Here is a 10,600-nt window from a genome sequence, read left to right on the forward strand (position 1 = left end):
TTCTCTTTTTATGGAAATGAACGCAAAGAAGGAAAGACCGGATGTTCTGTCCCAGGCTTAGTGACGCCTTGACTTTAGAAAGGCTTTGCGGTTAACAGGGGATTCTGTGGTGTTCCAGTGCCTTTTACCACTCACTCTGGAGCACAGTACAGGAGGAGCAAGGAGGAGGCCTTCGTTCTGGTAAGTGACAGAAAAGCAGTGATGGGGTAGGATGTGGTGAAGGCGAAATGGCATCGGGTGCTACCTCAGGAGCTTCCGTCAGCTTTCAGGGACAGGAAGGACTAGCTGAGCCAGGGATCAGGAATCGACACCTATAAACCATCTGGACCTAACTGCTGTCTTTCAAAATTCTTCACGTGCCCTAAGAGTGTGTGGAGGTCATGGTCTGAGTCAGAAGGTTGTGGCAGACGGAACACACTGGAGCAGGGAGAGCGCTGAAAAGATCTGGTTCCAGGAAGAGATGATGGTGGTGTGGAACCAGGTGCTAAGAGTGGCCAGGCAGACGGTCAACCCTGAAGGCAGAGCCCACGGCACGGCCTGAAAGATGGATTGTGGGATGGGAGAGGGGGAGGGATCAGGAAAGAAGTGGGCTGAGTGCATGCGGGTACCTTTAAGTGATGTGGAGAAGACAGCTTTCGGGAACTGAGAGATGTTGGGTTGGCAATACTCTCAGATAGATGTCCAGGTGGAGGTGTGGACGGGGAAGGAAGCACTTGCAGAAGGAAAGACAGAGGCCAGGCCTGAAGGTACTCCTTCGAGAGGTGGGGTGGCCTGTAGCTGCCGCCTGCACCTCCAGCGGGTGTGGAGACGGGGTGCGGGGTAGAGGAGCAAGCCTTTGGCGGTCCTCCTGCTGCAGGTCAGGTGAAAAGGACAGAGGCCACAGTGGCATCCCAGAGGGCAGCTTGTCAGGGCAAATGGTGGACTGCAGACGTCTTAACTCTGAGTAACAAAGGGCTTCAAGGAGGGACTTCATATTCGTGTCCAGGATTATCTGTAACATCAAGACAGATTTAGGCTGTCACATTCGTAGCGAGTCTGAATTGGAGTTTGTTGAACTGGATGGTTTTGGGAGATTCCATCGTCTCCTGAGCCCCGATGTTCTGTAATGTCAGAACCACCTGTCCAGATGGTGCCTGGGCCGTGTCCCACGAGGTTTGGTCATTGGGACTTTTCTTTTACTGGTCTGAGGAACCCGAAAGTCTCTTTCCCTGTGTCCGTCCTCTCCTCTGTCCAGTCTGTCTGCAGGTCATTCGGATGGAGCAGGTTAATCAGGACCAGCCGCATTTACGTTTCCTCACGTGAGTTACTAGGGTGCGAGTGAATCTTGAACCCCCTGCAGTGTCCTGCTCTTGTGTATTGTGACGGGTTCGGTGCCTAGGTCCGATGGTTGAGGCCGTGCTATGTGACTTCAGGACTATTTCCCTTGGGTGGTCCCGGTAAGAGCTGTTTTTCCAGTCTCTTCCTGCCAACATATTCTTACATGTTTATGGCTTGGAGGTAGGTTAAAATAATGAAGCCTTTATTCCATGATTTATCCTCTACTTTTATGTATTTAAAAAATGCTAATTTCACGGTTGGTATTTTGCGCATCATGAACTTTCATAGTTACTCATTTGGGAATTTGAGAATTTTTGTATTTCAGTATATGGTTTTGTAGTTTTTTAATCCATTGCAATGTTGATGAAATTGTCATAGTTATTCTCTTGTTGTATAATTTAACTATTAAAAAAAGATTTATATTTTTTCTATTAGTGATTTCACCACTTGATATACTGAGTTGTCTTCTGAGAATTCATTAAGATTATGCAGTGAAACCCCATACGTGTTTTAAAATTCAATCGTATTGTATCATTATATCCATGGTTAAGCTGTTAGCAGAGTGAGAAAAAAAGTAAATAGTGTGATTTGATCAAATGCCGTGTTTCCATCGCTCTCGCTCACTGCGTCAAGCAAGCATGGTTCACGGTTTTCCTGTTTACTTGTCACTTTAACTTTGTTACACCGCTCTATTCTCTGTCCCCTGCAACTTTGAGTTGGCCCCCATCCCCTTTATTTTCTGCTCCTTAATCTTTGCATATTACAACTCTTACATCATTCCACTAATGCTCATGCCTCCTTCTCTTTGGATGAAGCACTGTGGTAGCAAACTGCGAGCATCACCATTGTTTCAGACAGCTCTGGGCTTGTGTCTTTGTTCTGTGACGTGGGAATTGTGAGGCCTTTGGCAAGAAGCTTAGAGTTTCTATGTGTAAAAGGAAGTAATCATATTTAGTTCAGAAAGTTGTGAAATTTAAATAACATGTTGTAAATTTTTGAATACTTAGCAAACTACTCAATACGTTACCTAAAAGGTTTTTTTAAAAATCTGATTCAAATATACTCTTTTCCTCCAGTCTCCCTCCAAACCTCAAATGGCCAGAACTTGATTTTCCCCTATTGTGTTTCTACACAACCTATTGTTCTTTTGAAGGGGGTGTCTCTTCCCAACCCCCATCCCCAGCCACAGCTGCTTTTAGGATTTCCTTTTTGTTTTTGTTTTTCTGTATTTTGATGATCACGTGACCTGTGTGTGATGCGTGCCTGTGTGTATATGTGCACGCGTGTGCTGTGTGTGCCTGTAAGCGCACATGTGTTTTCATTCTGCCTCTTGAATGTGGGAATTGGTGTCTTTCTGCAGTTTGGGATCCTTGGCTGTTCTCTCTCTGGATATTGCTTCTATCTCTGTCCCTCTTTTCCTGGGACCTCAAGTTCAAGTATGATGGGCCTTTTGCTGTGGACCGTGTGTCTTCTGTTCTTTTCATTGCTTCTTCTGCTTGCTCTCCAGTTTTGGTATTGTCTGTTTGCTCTATCTCAGAACTCACCAATCTTGTCCTTTCCTATGCCATCCGAGTTTTCTGTTAAGCCATCGATGAATGCTTGGTGAAAGATAGTTTATTTTATAGGTCTAGAATATCCATGTGATTTCTTCATATGCATTACACTTTTCTCATTCAGTTCTCCATTTGTTGCATCCACTTCTGTCCATCTTGTTACCTGTTTTTCTTACCAGCATGATCTTACTTACTTCACGGTCTTTGCTTATTTTTATTCTGAATTATTGGTTGCATTTTCCTTCCCGTGTATGTTTCTGGTAATTCTTTGGATGTGTGCATAACACAGTGAATGAAAGAACATCGAGGGCCAGATGGTTTATTTAGTTGGTCGATAGTCCCTTCTTCTCTTTGGTGCATTGAGCTGGCCTTCAGTGCCCCTGTAATTTTTCCCTGTTTTTCCCCTGTGGACACTCTGTGTTTTGATTGAGACCCACTAGTCAGAAGCAGGCTCTTTGTCCTCAGCACTGGAAGGCCTCACAAGCACTACGCTAGTCCTTTCAGGGATTTGGAGTGTCATACTTGGTCTTCTTCTGCCCCATGCAGCTTAGTCATCTGGAAGCTCCCACGTGGGTGGGTCTGTGTTTGTGGGAGACCCGTTCTCGCTAGCAGAGGCTCATCCCGTAGGTACTGCGAGGCCACGATAAGCTTCGCTCGGTCCCGTCCCCTTCACCTCCCACCTTCCCAAAGCACACGTCCTGTGGGAATGTCAGCCTTGCATTTGGGCCTCCTTGAGTTTCCAGTGTGTCACTGTATGGTGATGGTGTCCTCTTATCCCAGTGGAGCTGATGTCCTGAATCGGCAAGTGGCCTGGGGACAAAATGGTGCCCCATCATCAGCCTCCCCAGTGAAGCGCTCTCTGTCCTCTGCATGGATCCTTTACCTAGCTCTGGTCATCTGACAGCTTCCTGACTATCGCCAGGAGCACATCTTTTCTGGTTGTTGGGATCGAGGCTTTGGCTTGCACCATGTATGTATGTATGTATCTTCTCAGGAAGTGGAAGTCCCTGATTTAATAAAAAGCTTAGAAATTGTGATTTGTTAATACCTGAAAGATGGTGGTGAGCAAGTTCTTGGTAACTGATGATGCACATAGCGAGTGCCCCATTACTGCTTTTTTAATTGAATGCAGAGTTCTTTCTTCACTGTACACAAGAATGTGTGATTTTTTTCATTCTTTTTTTTTAGATTGTATTCAAATTCAAGTTGGTTAACATATAGTGTAGTATGAGACTGGGGTAGAATGTAGTGATTCATCAGTTGCATATAACATCTAGTGCTCATCACTTCACATGCCCTCCTTAATGCCCATCCCCCAGGTACCTGATCCACCACCCACCTCCCCTCCAGTGACTGTCACTTTGTTTCCTATGATTAAGCGTCTCTTATGGTTTGCCTCCTGCTCTGTTTTTATCTCATTGTATTTTTCCTTCTCTTCCCCATGCCCATCAGTTTCATTTCTTAAATTCCACATATGAGTGACCCAGAGGGCTGACACACCCAGCCAGAGAAACAGGGCGCCCGGGCCGCAGGGCAGCCCTGAGCCAGCAGGTATCCCCTGGACTTTACAGCAGCTGCTGTGGGAGGCTGAGGTCAGGGGTGCAGGGAGTCAGGAGGCGGGGCCGAGTCCTGGCACCTTCCCCACCAGAGGCCATCTCCCTACATGCAACAGCGGGCTTCCGCCAAACCTTACATGCAACATGTTCGCCAGATGCCCAACTGCCTGGGGGTTGAAATGGCAGGGATCCGGAGCACCCTGGGTGAAGGAGGACCCCAGAGCTGTGTGGGGCCCCACCTGGCCACTCTCCCGCAGCCCTGTGGCTGCTTCTGCAGCAGAGCTCTTCACTGGGGACCCGCCAGCCTGAGGTCTCCTGTCCCAGGCCCCCCAGACCACCGGACAGCTGACAGGTGGCCCCCGGGGCTCCTATGCCTTTGAGCTCAAGCACGAGCTCCTGTTTGGCAGCCCCTCCATGGCACCTGCCAACCCAGACCCTCTGCAGGCCAGGCACATGGTGGAGGGCTCCTAGGCCCCTGCTGCGGGCTGCCAGGAGACCCCGCCCCAGGCCACAGGATGGCCCCGACCTGGGCAGCTTCCCAACCACCTGCCCTGCAGGAGAGCCTGCCCCAGACTGCCAGCCGCCCCAGCGCTATACCCACACCAGGACTCCTCCTCGGGGAGAAGCACCTGGGCTGTTGGGGATAAGATGGCAAATGACGCCAGGGGCCTACCCCCCGACCTGCAGAGCGTCTGCCAGTACCAGGCCTGTGCCACACGGATGGCAGAGGCAGGGAGGCCCCACTGGAGCAGCATGCGGGGTGGGCGGTCCAGCTCCAGCCTCAGGGTCATCCCTTCCTCTGTGGCCCTCACACCGTGTTTGCATCGAAACGTCCCCGAGTGCATCCGGCTCTGGCTACACAGCGTGGGAAGCAGCATGACAGAGAAGGCGGGAGGCCCGGCCTGGTTTTGCCCTCCATGCTAGCCAGATGGGAGACCACCCAGCCGGGACAGCCCCACCAGGCTGCTGTGCCTGCCGGGACAGGCGGGGTGACACTGACTCACCATGTGCCCCCCCAGCTTAGGCTCCAGTGTCCGTGGGCCTGGTCCCCTCAGGGCAAGGGGAACACACAAGGCCGTACCCATGTCTGGGCTCAGCGGCAGAGGGCAGGCCAGGGCAGCTGTCGGGCTGCACACAAGCTGACCTCTGGAGGCCAGCCAGCCCTCAAGAATCACATCCAGGAAAGGAACTAGGGGTGGGGGAAGTGGAGGTGGGCGGGGTTGGGGGTGACTGGGTGATGGGCACTGATGGGGGCACTTGATGGGGTGAGCACTGGGTGTTATTCTATATGTTGGCAAATTGAACACCAATAAAAAGTCAATTTACAAAGGAAAAAAAAAGGAACTGACACATGTTTCCTAACTGATGGGAAGGCTAAATCCCAATTAGATATTAGCAAAAATTAAAGACATAACATTTTTCCCATTGATGTTCCAAAATAAAAATAAAAAAGAATCACACCCAGGGAGAGCACCAGAGGCTTGAGCTGAGTGGGGAGCAGAGCCTGAAATGTCGGTGTTACCCCCCACACCCACCGAAGCTGGGACAGGTGCCAGCGGGAGGCCCACGGGAGCGCCACCCTGCCAGTGGGGCAGACCCGGGTGGCTGTGGGTCTGTCCTCAGGTGGGCAGTCCTGGGCACACTCCTCTCCGCACCGCAACTGCCACCTCCCGGACACTTCCTTTCTACGTAGAACATGGAGACTGTTCTCCCTCCCACACGTTTTGGGGCAAACTGTTGAAAGATGGGGCCTTTCCTCCCTGGCAGATAATCTCTGGTCCTGGGCACTTGTGCGCTAATGCCACCACGCCTCCTCCATTCACTTGAGAAGCGTCGCTAGAGCCTGACCACAAGCACGGTCCCCGGGACTAGGGTGCGGCCAACGTGCTGTGCCCTGGAGGGTGCAGGCAGATGGGTGAGCCCAGCACCGCAGGGCGAGACTCGCTCCATGGGGTGTGGAGGTGTGTCCTCTGGCTGAAGCTTCGGGATCCTGTGCTCACTTCAGCTTTTCAGAACCTGCTGGAAACCCATGTCAGCTCTGCAACCACAATTCTTTTTTCTTGAAAGCTCATCAGATTTCTGAAAACCACAGGTTAGAGCAGACACAGTTCAGAAGACACTGAGGAATCCCCTACTTTGGCATCTGCTTTGTCCGTGAGTCAGGGACCTCATGGCTGGAGTTCCGGAAAAGCACACATGCAGAGAAGAGTCTCAGAAGCAAGAGACACACACAGATGCTTAAGTGCTTAAATACAGATTTACTGCAAACCAACACTGGAGAGGGGACTTCGTGGGTGGGCACTGGTCTCCGCGGACCTCAGCTGATGGAGCTCACTGGCCAATCTGTGGCAGCCGCGTCTGGAGAGAGAAAACACACAGGCTGCACTGGCTCCAGGGCCCAGGCCAGCAGCAATGGGCAGAGGACACCCACGAGGACGGCCTGCCATCGGCCGCATGGCCCAGTGCCCCAGCCCGCCACTCTGACGCTGGTGAGCCGCTGCCACGGCAGGCGGAGTGGGCCAAAACACAACACTGAAAACGACATCAGAGAAGATGACGGACCATGGAGTCCATGGCTCCCCAGTCTCCCGAGTAGCTGGGGTACGGTGCATGCCCCACCTCGTCACACCAGGAGACCCCGACGAGACCATCGAGACCGGTTCTCACACACGTGCATGCCATGAGAGCCCTGGGACATGGGACAGGTGTGCAAATCCTGGGGACCCTGAGGATGGGTCTCAGCAGCTCCAGCAACAGGCTCCGGCCCAACTATGGGGGCAGATCTCTGGGCCCCCTTGGCGACGCTCCTCCCAGCCATCTGGTGTCTGCACCTCCTTCGACCGCACGAGAGCTACCCAATGCTTCCCAGGGGCTGCTTCGGACATATTCGGGCATCCCCACCCATTTCTGGCCACCTCGAGCCACAAACCTGCCCCCACACGACTGACGAGTCAGCTCCCACCTACTCAAGCCATTTGAAGGGGGCCATCGCCTAGAAAGGAGTCCTCCTCAGCCTCCAGGACAGCCACCAAGGGAAGGTCCCAGGAAACCTGCCAGCTGACAGCCCCACAGAGCAGCGGGCATGCGGCCTGCGGGCCTGGGGTGGCTCAGGCCCCACAGGCAGAGGAGAGGCAGGAGGAAAGGCTGTGGCTGTGTCTCCTGAGGGCACCTGGTCAGCTCCCCAACAAGGACCAGGCCCCACAGAGGACGTGGGAGGACAGTTCCTGCTGCGTCTGTGGCCTACTCGGGAAGGTGTCCCCACATCCAGCAGCGCCGACCAAGAGCCCCAGTCTGGTCTTCCCGACAGGGCCTTGCAGCTGGCAGACGCACACACACACCAAGCGAGAGCACAAGCGCGGGTGTGCAAGAGAGATGAAGCCGAGCCCCCCCCCCCCCCCGCCCTCCTCAGAAGCAGCCGGCCCAGAACCCGCTCCCCGGGCCCAGCACAAGGAAAGGAAGCAGAGCCCATGCAGTAGCAGCAGGAGGAGAGCGGGTGGCCGGTGTCCCGCTCCCCCCACGCTGCTCCCAACACTGTGGAGATGCAGGGCCAGGCACTGTGGGTTCACCCTTTTTTTTAAATTTATTTATGATAGTCACAGAGAGAGAGAGAGGCAGAGACACAAGCAGAGGGAGAAGCAGGCTCCATGTGCCAGGAGCCCGATGTGGGACTCGATCCCGGGTCTCCAGGGTTGCGCCCTGGACCAAAGGCAGGCGCCAAACTGCTGTGCCGCCCAGGGATCCCTCACCCTTTTTTTTTTAAGATTTTGTTTATTGGAGTTCAGTTTGCTGCCATGTACCATAACACCCAGTGCTCATCCCACCAAGTGCCCTCCTCAGTTCCAATCACCCAGTCACCCCAACCCCCCACCCACTTCCCCTTCCACTACCCTTTGTTCATTTCCCAGAGTTAGGTGTCTCTCATGTTTTGTCACCCTCACCGATATTTTCACTCATTTTCTCTCCTTTCTCTTTATTTCCTGTCACTAATTTTTATATTCCCCAAATGAATGAGACCATATGATGTTTGTCCTTCTCCCATTGACTTATTTCATTCAACATAATACCCTCTAGGTCCCTCCACGTCGAAGCAAATAGTGGGTATTTGTCATTTCTATTGGCTGAGTAATACTCCATTACATAGGTAGAACACATCTTCTTTATCCATTCATCTGTCGATGGGCACCGAGGCTCCTTCCACAGTGTGGCTATTGTGGACATTGCCGCTATAATGATCGGGGTGCAGGTGTCCTGGCGTTTCACTGCATCCGTATCTTTGGAGTAAATCCCCAGCAGTGGAATTGCTGGGTCGCAGGGCAGCTCTATTTTGAACTCTTTGAGGAAGCTCCACACAGTTTTCCAGAGTGGCTGCACCAGGTCACACTCCCACCCACAGTGCAGGAGGGTTCCCCTTTCTCCACATCGTCTCCAACATTTGTTGTTTCATGTCTTCTTAATGTTCACCATTCTCACTGGTGTGAGGTGGGATCTCATTGTGCTTTTGAGTTGTGTTTCCCTGATGGCCAGTGATGCGGAACATTGTCTCATGTGCGTGTTGGCCATGTCTATGTCTTCCTCTGTGACATTTCCGTTCAGGTCTTTTGCCCATTTCATGATTGGATTGTTGGTTTCTTTGCTGTAGAGTTGAATAAGTTCTTTAGAGATCTTGGACACTGGCCCTTTATCTGATGGGTCATTTACAAATATCTTCTCCCATTCTGTGGGTTGTCTTTTAGTTTTGTTGAGCGTTTCTTTTGCTGTGCAGAAGCTTCTCATCTTGATGAAGTCCCAGTGATTCATTTTGGCTCTTGTTTCCCTGGCCTTCATGGATGTATCTTGCAAGAAGTTGCTCTGGCCAAGTTCAAGAAGGGTGCTGCCTGTGTTCTCCTCTAGGATTTTGATGGCTTCCTGTCTCACATTTAGATCTTTCATCCACTTTGAGTTTCTCTTTGTGTACGGTGGTGTGAGAGAATGGTCCAGTTTCATTCCTCTGTGTGTGGCTGTCCAATGTTCCCAGCAGCATTTATTGAAGAGACTTTGTTCCAGTGGATGGTGTTTCCTGCTTTGTCGAATATTAGCTGACCATAGAGTTGAGGGTCCACTTCTGGATTCTCTGTTCTGTTCCATTGATCTCTGTGTCTGTTTTTGTGCCAGGACCACACTGTCTTGATGACCACAGCTTTGTAGTACAACTTGACATCCAGCATTGTGATGCCCCGGCTCTGGTTTTCTTTTTTAATATTCCCCTGGCTACTTGGGGTCTTTTCTGATTCCACACTAATCTTCAGATGATTTGTTCCAACTCTCTGAAGAAAGTCCATGGTATTTTGATAGGGATTGCGTTCAATGTGTAAATTGCCCTGGGTCACGTTGACATTTTCCCAATAAATGAATTCTTCAAATCCATGAGTATGGAATAGTTTTCCATCTCTTTGTGTCCTCCTCCATTTCTTTCAGACGTGTTCTGTAGTTTTTCGAGTAGGGATCCTTTACCTCTTTGGTTAGGTGTATTCCTAGGTATCTCATCCTTTTGGGTGCAATTGTCAATGGGAATGACTCCTTAATTACTCTTTCTTCAGTCTCATTGTTAGTGTATAGACATGCCACTGATTTCTGGGCATTGATTTGGTATCCTGCCACGCCGCTGAATTTCCTGTATGAGTTCTAGCAATCTTGGGGTGGAGTCTTTTGGGTTTTCTAGGTACAATATCATGTCATCTGCAATGAGGGAGAGTTTGACCTCTTCTTTGCCAATTTGAATGCCTATTATTTCTTTTTGCTGCCCAATTGATGAAGCTAGGACTTCTAGTACTATGTTGAGTAGCCATGGTGAGAGTGTACGTCCCTGTCGTATTCCTGATCTTAGTGGAAAGGCTCCCAGTGTTTCCCCATTGGGAATGATATTTGCTATGGGCTTTTCGTAGTTGGCTTTGAAGATGTTGAGGAATGTTCCGTCTATCACTACAGTCTCAAGAGTTTTGATCAGGAATGGATGCTGTATTTTGTCAAATGCTTTCTCTGCATCTATTGAGAGGATCATCTGGTTCTTGTTTCTTCTCTTGTTGATGTGATCCATCCCATTGACTGCTTTACGAGTGTTGAACCAGCCTTGCATCCTGGGGATAAATCCCACTTGGTCATGGCCAGTAATCTTCTTAATGTATTGTTGGATCCTGT

The 10,600-nt window shown here is 50.8% G+C and overlaps 1 long non-coding RNA gene across 4 annotated transcripts in view; it reads left to right on the forward strand.

Annotated features, from left to right (window-relative positions):
• The window catches only part of LOC144291393 (uncharacterized), a 90,151-nt gene that overhangs the window by 30,256 nt on the left and 49,295 nt on the right, over positions 1–10,600 (forward strand). The window lies entirely within an intron of this gene.

This window comes from Canis aureus, chromosome 20, assembly GCF_053574225.1.
Source record: "Canis aureus isolate CA01 chromosome 20, VMU_Caureus_v.1.0, whole genome shotgun sequence".
Lineage (NCBI taxonomy): Eukaryota > Metazoa > Chordata > Mammalia > Carnivora > Canidae > Canis > Canis aureus.